At 46.2% G+C, this 10758-nt stretch overlaps 1 long non-coding RNA gene across 1 annotated transcript in view; it reads right to left on the reverse strand.

Moving 5' to 3' along the window:
- Positions 1-7403, reverse strand: part of LOC132655820 (uncharacterized) — a 198444-nt gene extending 191041 nt beyond the window's left edge. The window contains exon 1 of the long non-coding RNA XR_009593695.1: positions 7200-7403. This is a non-coding gene — a long non-coding RNA (uncharacterized LOC132655820). The remainder of the gene's footprint in view (positions 1-7199) is intronic.
- Between the last annotated feature and the right edge of the window lie 3355 nt (positions 7404-10758).

The following is a 10758-nucleotide window of genomic DNA, read 5'->3' on the forward strand; positions in this document are numbered from 1 at the left end:
TTTAGCCATCCCACATACAAAAATGATAAGAGCTTTTGCAGAGTTTCTGAAAGGCATTGTAGAACGTGGCCCTGGTTTCTTATTTCCGTAACTGTCACCTGGCTCTCCTTGGGCTCTTGCTGCTCCCACGTCTCACTCTCCACTCTGAGCTTGGGATCTCTCTGTCTGACCTCTCCCCAGGACCTAAACCCACAGCTCCACAGTAGCACAATGGCTCCTCAGTCGACAGGACTGCTCTTCATCAGATTTCTCAAAGCAACTGCCCTACCCAGACAGCCTCCCTCTGCAGCCCACTCCACTCCGGCTGCCCAGATGCTATTGTTCCTGTGCTAGACTCCACAAAATTTTGCCCCTCACAGATTCCACAAATGTCATTATTAATGTGCGTAATTCCTCACCTGCCTCACCTTGCTATAACATAAGTTCTACTCACTCAGACACATGTCAGAATGGAATAATCCTGCAGTGAATATACCCCAAGTGCATGAAAATGAAGGACTGAAGGAATGAGTGTGAGTCTTCAGCCTTGAAGGGCTTAACCATTTACTGGGAAAAAACAGACACATGTGCAGTCTACCTGAAAAACAGGCAAGCATTACGAAGAAAAGTAAAACAAGAGAGGAGCTGGGAGAGAGGAAGGTTGACATTTTATAAGGCAGCCACCAAAGAAACATGGTAATAATGAAAAATATGGCAAGTACTACTTTCATGGTGCCCACTGTGTGCCTGGCCTGACACCGCACAGCTATTAGCAGAGGGTACTAGGCCCACGTGGCCTTGATAAAAATGGAAGCCTTAGGACGGTAGATATTTGCTCTTGCTAGTTCTCCAGAAGCTAGACTAGTGCCTGGCACCCAGCAAGTGCTCGGTAAATGAATGAGTCACTCCATCCATGCTCGGCAGAGCAGCAAACACAGCGGGGCTGATTCACCAGGCAAACGGGCCTAAAGAATAATAAACAATGGTGATGGCTTTTGCTCAAGGGCTTACTTCTGCACTGTGAGCGGGGCATCACCCCTCAGTGGACAGAACCACTGTTCTCCCCATACTGTGGCTGAAGACGTGGTGGTACAGCCAGCTCCCCTCGGCTGTGCGCGAGGCAGCCTGGGCTCCGAGGGTGCACCTTCCACTCTGTGAACTTCTAGAGACTGCCCCTGCAACTTGACTGGCTTCCTTCTCAGATCTCACTTCAGCCAGAGATACTTTCTGGTGAATGGCTGTGGTGAAGTCATTGGCATCTCAGGACCTGTGCTTGGACCCAGAATGGCACCGTTGCACATTCAAATGCACCCAGAGACTTAGGAAGTCATAAAGGTCCATCCCAGGGAGAGTAATATCATTTATTAGCTTTGACTGGGCTGGGTGAGGATGGCAGGCAGCTCCTCCGAGGCCACCCTCTGCCCTTTAAGGCCTTTTTCTGATTATCATTCTCTCCTCACAGCTGCTCAGTACCTCATCACCCCATTTTATAAATGTGGAAACGGAGGTAACATATTTGGTCAAAAGTACCTGGTATCTATATTTCTTTATATGGCCTCGGCTGCCTCTTGCAGCTTTCCGCCGTCTTTTTTTTTTTTTTTTTTTTTTTTTTTTTATATTTCAAGATAGGTTTTCTGTGTAGGCTTGGCTGTGCCGGAAGTCAGGCTGTAAACCAGGTTAGCCTGGAACTCACAAAGATCTGTCTACCTCTGCTAGGATTAAAGGACACTTCCTTTTTGAAGTGTCCTTTCCTTGGAGGCAAGGCCTCCCTTCCGACCCTGTCAAATTGTTTCGCAACAGAAAGGCAGTAATAGTAGAGGCAGCAGATACCCCTTCCCTTGAAGAAAATAAAAGCAGTTCCGGTACAGCTTGATTCCCAAAAACCCCAGAGCTGTGTGGGCAAGAAGTTTAAAGTCAGCCAGGCTTGGTAGCACACACCTTTAATCCCAGCACTCTGGGAGACAGGGCCAGGCAGATCAATGTGAGAGAGGCCAGCCTGGTCTATAAAATAGTCTAGTACTACACAGTCAAGGCTACACAAAGGAATCCTGTCTCAAAAAGACAAATGAACAAACAAACAAAAAACAAACCAAATAAACAAAAAGTTTAAGGTCAACGATGGGGAGAGAGGCAGGTAAATAAAACAACACCCCGTACTTCCCCACCAATCAAAATAAGAGGCAATTGATTGTTGGGGCTGCAGCCTACTTAGCTGGCACTCCCAGAGCTCTGGCTTCAAATAAACAATAAACTATCTCTAGAGAGAGAACTCCCATGGTGATTAGCACTGGATGCTCTCCCATGGGACGTGGGTTTGATTCCCAGCAGCCATATGGCAACTGACAAGTGTCTATAACTTTGCAAGCACCTGGTACAAGTGGTGCACATACATACATTCGGACAAAACACTCAAAAACATAAAAGTAAAAATAAATAATTTATTTAAAAAACAGCCTATAACAAACAGACTAAGAATTCTGAGGTGAAAATTAGTTGAAGGTGGTGACAAACACGTTCAAAGGTAACTCAGTTCCGGGCACAGTGCTAGAATGATTTTGGTCACAAGGCCAAGTGAAATTATTTCAGTTGCAGATAGAAGCAGAAGGACTGGGAATTTAAAACCAGTCTGGAATACAAAAATGCAAAAGGGTGGCTGGGTGTGGTGGCCCACGCCTTTAATCCAGCACTTGGGAGGAAGAGGCAGGTGGATCTTTGTTAGCTTAAAGCCAGACCAGTCTACTTAGAGACAGACTCAACACAGCCAGGCCTACATACAGAGACACTGTCTAAGAAACAAAACAAAACAAACAAAAGAGAAAGGCCTTGGGCTAAGAGCATAACTGGGGTAGGGTAGAACAGGTGGCTAGCATGGCGGATACCCTGCTCTAGATTCCCAGAACAGCCAATAAGGAAAGAAGGAAGGGAGACAGAGAGGAAAGATTGCAGGGCAAGCCAGAAGGAAGGAAGTCATGGGCTCCAAGAACACACCAACAGTTCAGTATTTTTTCTATTAATGATAAGGTACAGGGAAAGCCATCACCATCTTTGTACTGATGAAGGTTCCTACAGTACAGGAAGGTTCCTGTACTGTCCTGAAGGTTCCTACAGGACCTGAATACCCCTAGCAGATAGCGCTCAGAAAAGCACCCAGGAGAAAGAGAAACACATTAGTGATTATCAAGGATGCTCTAGCTTGCATCTGTTGTAAAGTCAACAGTAACTCAATTACGGATGAACACAATGCTAGAATGATTTCGGTCAGAAGGCAAAGCAAAATGCCTGGATAGAGCCACTTGTAAGCAACCATAAGCTCTACCTGAACCTTCCCACCTTGACTCACCCAAGGCCCCTGCCCGAATGCTAACTGACCCTTCCAGGACTACAGCCCAGAATTCTCCAAGCATTGAGCCTTTGTCTTGCCTCCTGTGTGTGGCAGTGAAGACAGGTGGCTGAACAAAGGTATCTCTCTTCAAAAGCTACTAGCATCTATGTGTACCTGAGCTGGGTGTGGAGGCAGGGCATACTCGAACCATTTTTTAGCTTATTCTTCACTATCTTCCGACTTCTGAAAGTAGCCAAACAGCCCTGATCTCAGTCACATCGACTTTGCTGCTGTCTAGTTACCTAGCCTTTAACCCCAAGCTGTTTTCCTAGTCTTAAAAACTGATGCTAATAATAATCTTAGCTTATGGGATTGTGGGAGGGAAAAATGAAATAATATATCTAAAGCATGCAAAACCGACCTGAATATGGTGAGGTAGATACACTTATAATTCTAACAGATGGGAAATAGACTGCTATTTCAAGGCCAGCCTAGGCTATAACAGCCTTACTCATAAAAAAAAAAAAAAAAAAAAAAAAAAAAAAAAAAAAAAAAACCTCCATATTGGCTGGACATTTTCTCTTAAGTATTCTGTAGAGTTGTGGACAACACAAAGATAAAGAATAAGCTTAGCCTGCTAAAGAAGTGGAAAGTCACTGCCAAATTAGTATCCTATTAGTTACTATGACTACAGAATTGTTCCTTAGAGTGCTTGGTTCCAGAGAAGCAAATCAGGTCATCCATGGCCTCCCAAAGAACTCAGAAGATCTAAAGCCATACTGCCCAAATCCCCCAGCTGCTCTGATCTCCAAAGTGACATATGGTCAGGCATGGCTAGTACTCTGGTGGCAGAACAAAGGATTCACCTTGCAGCCTTCTATGAGACATAGAGCTTCTGATACATTTTAGAGAGATGCAGACATGATTGTCAGCAGGACTCTCTACTCAGGCTAATCTGGTTTTCTTTTCTTTTTCTGATATTTAGTTTTTGAGACAAGCTTCACACTGTAGTTCAAGCTAGCCTCCAGCTAAGGCTGACTTTGAACTCACGGTAATCCTCCTGCTTCAGCTTCTCACATGCTAGGGTTATAGGCATGAACGACCACACCTAGATTCAAAGGTATGTGTGTGCATGTGTGCATGCATGTGTGACTGTGTTTGTGTGTATGTGTGTGTGGTGTGTGTGTGTGTGTGTGCGCGCACCTCATGACATAGAGAATATGTCAAATCATGCCTGAAAAGGTCAAAACACAATGTCAGGATATTCATTCTCTTCTTCTACCATGGGTTTCAGTTGGTCATCAGACTTCCTGGGAAAGCACTTGTAACCATGGACCCATGTCCACAGCCTGGCTACTCTTATTGCAGATTGTTGTGGCCAACACAAACATGAGAGACACCATGGAAGATAAATCCCGGTCTCATAGTGATATCACAAACTGACATTAGGGAGAAAAATGGGGAGGGAGGGCAGGCAGCAGAGTGGAGAATGTGAGAATGTTATATCTGCGACCAACTAGAGGAGGGAAGAAACAACAACAATGAGCCAATGCATGGAAAGGCCATGTGGCATCTGAAACATATCAAAGTAGAGCCATTTGCTGGCTTTCAGCTACCACTTTAAAGGACAGGGACCATCACAACAGCAGTTTATGTGCCAACATGAATGAGGCAAATTTCACAAAGCCTTACCCCTCGATAAAGAGCTAATGTCTGCTGGGAGAGAAAGAATCAATCAGATTTCTCTATGAATGAGTTTCTGATAGGTTATCCAATCCCAAGTGGTCACTTCTAAACACATATACACACAAGCAATATTAAATGAATTCAGCAGGCTACATTTATATATACTGTACGCGTGTGTGTGAGAGAGTGTGTTTGTGTGTGAGAGACAGAGACAGAGTGTGTGTATGTAATTTAAAAAGAAGTTAGGAATTTTAGAGGGGGCTAGGAGTCACATCAGGAGTTGCAGGGAGAAGAGAGGGGTGAAAATAATTCAAATACTATACTCATTATTATTAAGGATAGAGCACAGCAAATATCCAAGGTCTTCAGTGTCCTCAGGAAAAGGCTGGTCCACCTTTAATATGAGCAAATTCACGGCCGCTTGTACAAAATGACAGAGAAGGCAGCTGTGGTCCAAGAGAGTCCACAACCGAGGTGCCTCAGGACAACACCTAGATCGGAAGACAGACAGAAGGCCCCGGACATGACAAACATAGGCCTCAGAAACCAGGCCTTCTATGTTAAAAAAGGACAAGAATTGGATCTGTGGAGATGGTAAGAACTAGGCTTTCAGAGAAGCAATCACTCAAATCATCAGAAACATTAGAAAAGAAAGAAGACCTTTCCAGCTCTGAAAACTGCTGCCACAGAAGCAGATCAGGATGAGTCAGAGGTGGTTGTTAAAAGAGAGGAAAATCAATCAAAAAGAAAAAAAGAAAGAAATTGATTTTTTCTACTTTTCAAGGGAAGCTGGTTGATGCAAACTTCTGCACTCGATGGGGTAAAGCAGCAAGAAGCAGCCACCCTTAGCCAGGAAAAACAAGGCAGGCCCATACAGTCACTCCCTAACGGTGGTGGTGGGGTTCCAGAATGATAGACCAGAACCCTCAGCCAGCCTTAATGTCTCACCAAATCCATAATGAACCTAGTAGATCTCAGAAACCATAAGGCATACCCTCACCTCCAAGATGCAGCGAGCATGCTTCCAGCACTGGAGAGCAGGCCACCTCCAGGTTTTTCCCAGTCATGGATTCCAAGATTCCATGTGTGCTTCAGCTTTCGTGACAGTTTTGCTCCTTATAAATCTCTGAGTTAGTCCCACTTGGAGTTCCAGGGCCAGATCACAAACCCTTTCCCACTGGCTGGAGCTTCACAAGGCCTAGCTATGACCACAAGACCTCAGCAAGTGAACAAGCCCTGACTTGTCACTGCACATATGCAAACAGGCCTGCAACATCCTACCACATGCAGTTCAACAGACTGAAGACTGCATCCTCAGTCCTCCCCAACAGACACAGATACACACGAACATAGACTCGCCCCCCCCATCCCACTTTTCCAAGGCTTTCTCTAGGCCAAATGACAACAGCCCCTCAAAAGCACAAGAGCAGAAAGAAAACAGAGACCTTACCCTCTTCTCCCTACACCTTAAGCGATTTCTCTCCTTCTTAACCTTCTAGAATGTCCTGAAGTCAAGAGCTTAAAAGAAGAAACTGTCGAATGCCCGTAAACTAGTAGGAAGATCCATGATGTGCCTACACACGGGCACATGTAGCTTCAATGGCTGCGCTTCCTGAAAGCCTGCACCGCTCTTCCACACCACACCACACCACACCATGGGTACAGCAGAGAAATATTAGCCAAGGAAGAGCCAATCTAGTTAAATCAGCAATCCATCCAAAAAGAATTAGCAGTGAGGGGGCCTTCCACAAACACAGGAACGCAATACAAAAGCAGAGAAAGTTTCCTGGCAGAGGGAGTTTTAAGGAGATCACCGTCTTTCTGCCCCAGGGGGTGTCTCAGAGGAGGGCTGGCCAAGGATAGAGGGAGCATCACTCGATTCAGACTTCCAGTTTCGCAAAGGAGGCCTCCAAACCACATCAGCGGCCCCAAATCTGCGCTGATTGCAGGGGGCGTCTCTTTTTAGACATGAGGAAACGGGCTTTTGATCAAGTGCATAAATCCAGAATCACCTCTATGCTAGGGCCATTCTGTGTAACCTCCCTCGCACTCCCACCCCTCACCCCCACCCAAACTCTGGCAGTCTCGAGTCCAGTGATGAGGAAAGGTGCAAGGCCAACACGCGCTTGTCGGAGTGCACAAGCCCCTTTCCTCTATCCAGACTGTGCATCCCTGGGCTCCAGAGTTTCCAGAGGATAAACTTGGAACTTACCGGAGGGTAGATCCGGCCGTGACTCCCAGGTCACCGGGGCTGCCAACATCCTTTCCGCGTGGATATCCACTCAGGGGGCTCTGAGGGTACTGGGTCGCAGCTCCTCTTCATCCTGGCCTTGGGGAGTCCGCTCGACCAGCGGGTCCATGTGCTCGGCAGCCGCACGCGCTCTGCCCGGTGGAGCGCGGGGCTGGCGGGTGGCCTGTGACGTCACGCCGGCTCGCTCCCGGCCGCGGGGGAGGGGGAGAAGCGCGCGCCACAGGGCGAGCCGCGTGTGTCCCGGGTCTCCTGGAGTCTGAAGGACCCCGGCCTGAAGGGTCCTGCTAGCCTCCCTCTGCCTGCTGTTCCAAGCCATGAAAGGCACCACGCCTGAGAGGAGGACCGCGTGGAGGTGGCGTGCCACTCAGGCTGCCTAGTGCCCAGATGGCTCTATTCGAGAGTACACTCAGTCTGCCCTGACTGGGCTGGGGGTTCTGGCCTGCCTTACCTCTACGTCTCGCAGCCAGTGGCTACGCCCAGGCGTTGTCAACTGGCTTCGCTCCACTGTTCCTCTCTAAGGCAGACGCCCCATCCCCCTTCACCTTGAAGCCTAGCAATCTTCCCACTTTTCAGATAGGGAAGGAGACTCCAGTGAAGTAAATGAACCAAGATGCTCAGAAATGAGGTCATCAGTTCCCATAAAGGACATCTGAATCTGTTCTAACTCAGATCTGAGTTACCTCTGAGAGTACCCCGGGGTACCACACAGCGTCCGCGGTTCAGGCGAGAAGGACGCACGCACCAAGCGAACCGGAGCTGAGAGAGGACCACCTGTCTGTGCAGCATCCTCCACGCTTGCCCCAAACAGGGCATTAAACTAACCTCTCGAATGTCCAAAAGCTTCTCCAAAGAAAGCTGTTGTGAGTGGTACCGTGTACCTTTTCTCTATATTAAATCCAGTACCGAACAGGTGCAAAAGGACCCTACCTCCATTCAGTCTAGCGTGGCACCCCGCTCCAACCGAGAAGAGGAATGAAAGATGAGGCAGACTCAGACCCCAGAAGGAAACCTGAGTATGGTGGAAAGTGGGACGCGTGACTAGGTGATACCATGACCATGGAAAGTAATACGGGCCCACTCTTCGCCCGGCATAGTACGCTTCACATTACTTCAACCTCTCAGTCTTTTTCTCCTCCCTCCCTCTGTGTTGCCTTCAGTTTCTTTTCATTGCTTCTTAGCCACACGAACATGTCTCTGCTGAAAAGAAATTTTCTCTTTCTTGTATGCGGCAGTGCAATATGCACGGATAATCGCGCTGTGTCTCCATTACATCTTGCGCTAGAGAGCGAAGATGGTTCCGAATTCTACGTCTGTATAGGGTGTTGTAGGCGCGTTTGATGCTCCCGCATCTCCCAAAGCACCTGCTGCGACCTTGGAAAAAGCTGCAACCACAGGCTCTCAGAGACCGGGTATTCAAGGAAAACCTCAGCACTAAATCCTTACAGATGCCATCTGGTCCTCCCATTAGTCCTACACACCAGAACCGCAACACTAAAGACCTTCTACATTGACCCCATTTGCATTCACTGTGACCGAACCCCCCCAACAAAATATTTTTGCTATTTGGGAATTTCACATAATGTACCTCACTCACACTTCACTGTCCTCCCAGGTCCACAAACCACCCTTGTAACCTCCTCTCAGTAAAAATAATCCAAATTGTGTTAGCCATATAGTCCCTGGAGCACGGCCATACTCCAGGGGCCAGCCAGACCCCTAAAGAAAACCAAGTCCTTCCGCACCCCCTCCAGAAGCCATCAGTTGTGCCGAGCTATGCTTCACCATCCTTATCAAAATTTTTAAGCGTTCTCTTCATTGGCTTCCTGTCTAGGCTGTTATTGGGGGGGAGGGGAGATAAAGTTTTTTCATGGAATGTTTAAATTTCTTTCCTGCAATATTTCACAGAAAAAGCTATTTTTTCTTTTCTTTTTTCTCTCTTTTTTTTTCTTCTTCTTCTTCTTCTTTTTTTTTTTTTTTTTTTTTTTTGACACAGGGTTTCTCTGTATGACTTTGGCCATCATGGAACTCTCTCTGTACACCAGGATGAGCTTGAATTCACAGATTCATCTGCCTCTGCATCCAGAGGATTAAAGAAAGGCCTGTGCCACCACTGCCCAGCAGAAATTTTCTTTCTGTTTCTTTTTTTTTCTTTTCTTTCTTTCTTTTTTTTTTTTTTTTGTTTTGGTAATTTTGTTTTAAAGTCACATTCAGGACAGAACTAGACTGTAGCATGCAGGAAGCATTTAGCTACATGACTTGGAGGCAAACCTTGTATACATAAGCTCTTACCTCAAAAGTAAATAAGTCAAATAATTAATAAAAATTTAAAAGGAATTTTTTCTTCATAATAGTAAGCTATATGTATATATACAGTAAAAAAATTAATTATGCAAAAATACAGAAAATATAAACTATTAGCTAGGGGCAGCTTTCAAGAGCATTAATAAAATCTATTTCAGCACAGGCAAATGATTTAGGCATGAACTGACCCACTGCTGAAGCTGATAAATGATGATTCATTTATCTTGAGTGAGATACTTCAAACTCTCAAACGCAGTGTTTACTTTGTTTCTCTTTAATTTTTAAGCATTTATCCATTTTTGTTTGTATGTGTGCAAGTATGCTGGCATGGAGGTCAGAGAACAACTTTGGGGGAAAGGGGTGTTCTCTCCTTCCCATCATGTGGTCTGCGGAGGGGTGTGTCTAACTGAAGAAGTCAGGCTGAGCAACAAGCCCTTTTTACACTCTGAGCCATCTTGCCAGCCCCCTTTCTTTCCTCCCTTCTTTCCTTCTTTCTCTCTCTCATTCTTTCTTTCTTTCTTAAAGAAAATTTGCATTGCAAATTTAAGTTACAAAATTTTAAGTTACAAAATGAAGGTTTTAAACCTGGGTGTGGGGTGGCAAAGGCCTTTGATCCCAGCATGTGGGAGGCAGATGCTCGTAAATCTGAGTTCAAGGCCAGCCTGGCCTACAGAGCACAGCCAGGGCTACACAGAAAAACCCTGTCTCAGAAAAAGGAGGAGTAGGAGAAAGCTTGGATTATATTTATCTATGTGCAAAGGTCACAGACTATATATGGCTGTCAGAGCACAACTTGTAGAAGTTGTATCGCCACTTCCAGCGCGTGGGTCCCTGAGCCTAAACTCCAGGCATCAGAGTTGACGATGAGCACGTTAACCTGTTATGCCACCTCTGCCATTCTTTATCTTCCTTCCTTTTGCTCGCTGGGTTTCTACTCAGGACCTCACGCTGGTTGGCAAGGGCTCTATCGCTTTTTTGTTGCTGTTTTTAAGGAGAGGAGTGGACTACCGTGGAGCCAAAATAATGGCTACATTTGAAATATCTCCTTTTGACATGACACTCATGCAGGGACTCAGAAATGTGAAGATGAAGAAAGGCAGACTGAAACTCTGGTGGCAAGTGTCATCCTCATTGATGGAGAGAGCGGGCAGTCTTCCTCCTCATGGTGTTCGCTCATTTCCCCTTCATTCCCCTGCTGCTTTTTAGTGGTAGTGCTGTC

The sequence above is a fragment of the Meriones unguiculatus genome, chromosome 8, assembly GCF_030254825.1.
Source record: "Meriones unguiculatus strain TT.TT164.6M chromosome 8, Bangor_MerUng_6.1, whole genome shotgun sequence".
Classification (NCBI taxonomy): Eukaryota; Metazoa; Chordata; class Mammalia; order Rodentia; family Muridae; genus Meriones; species Meriones unguiculatus.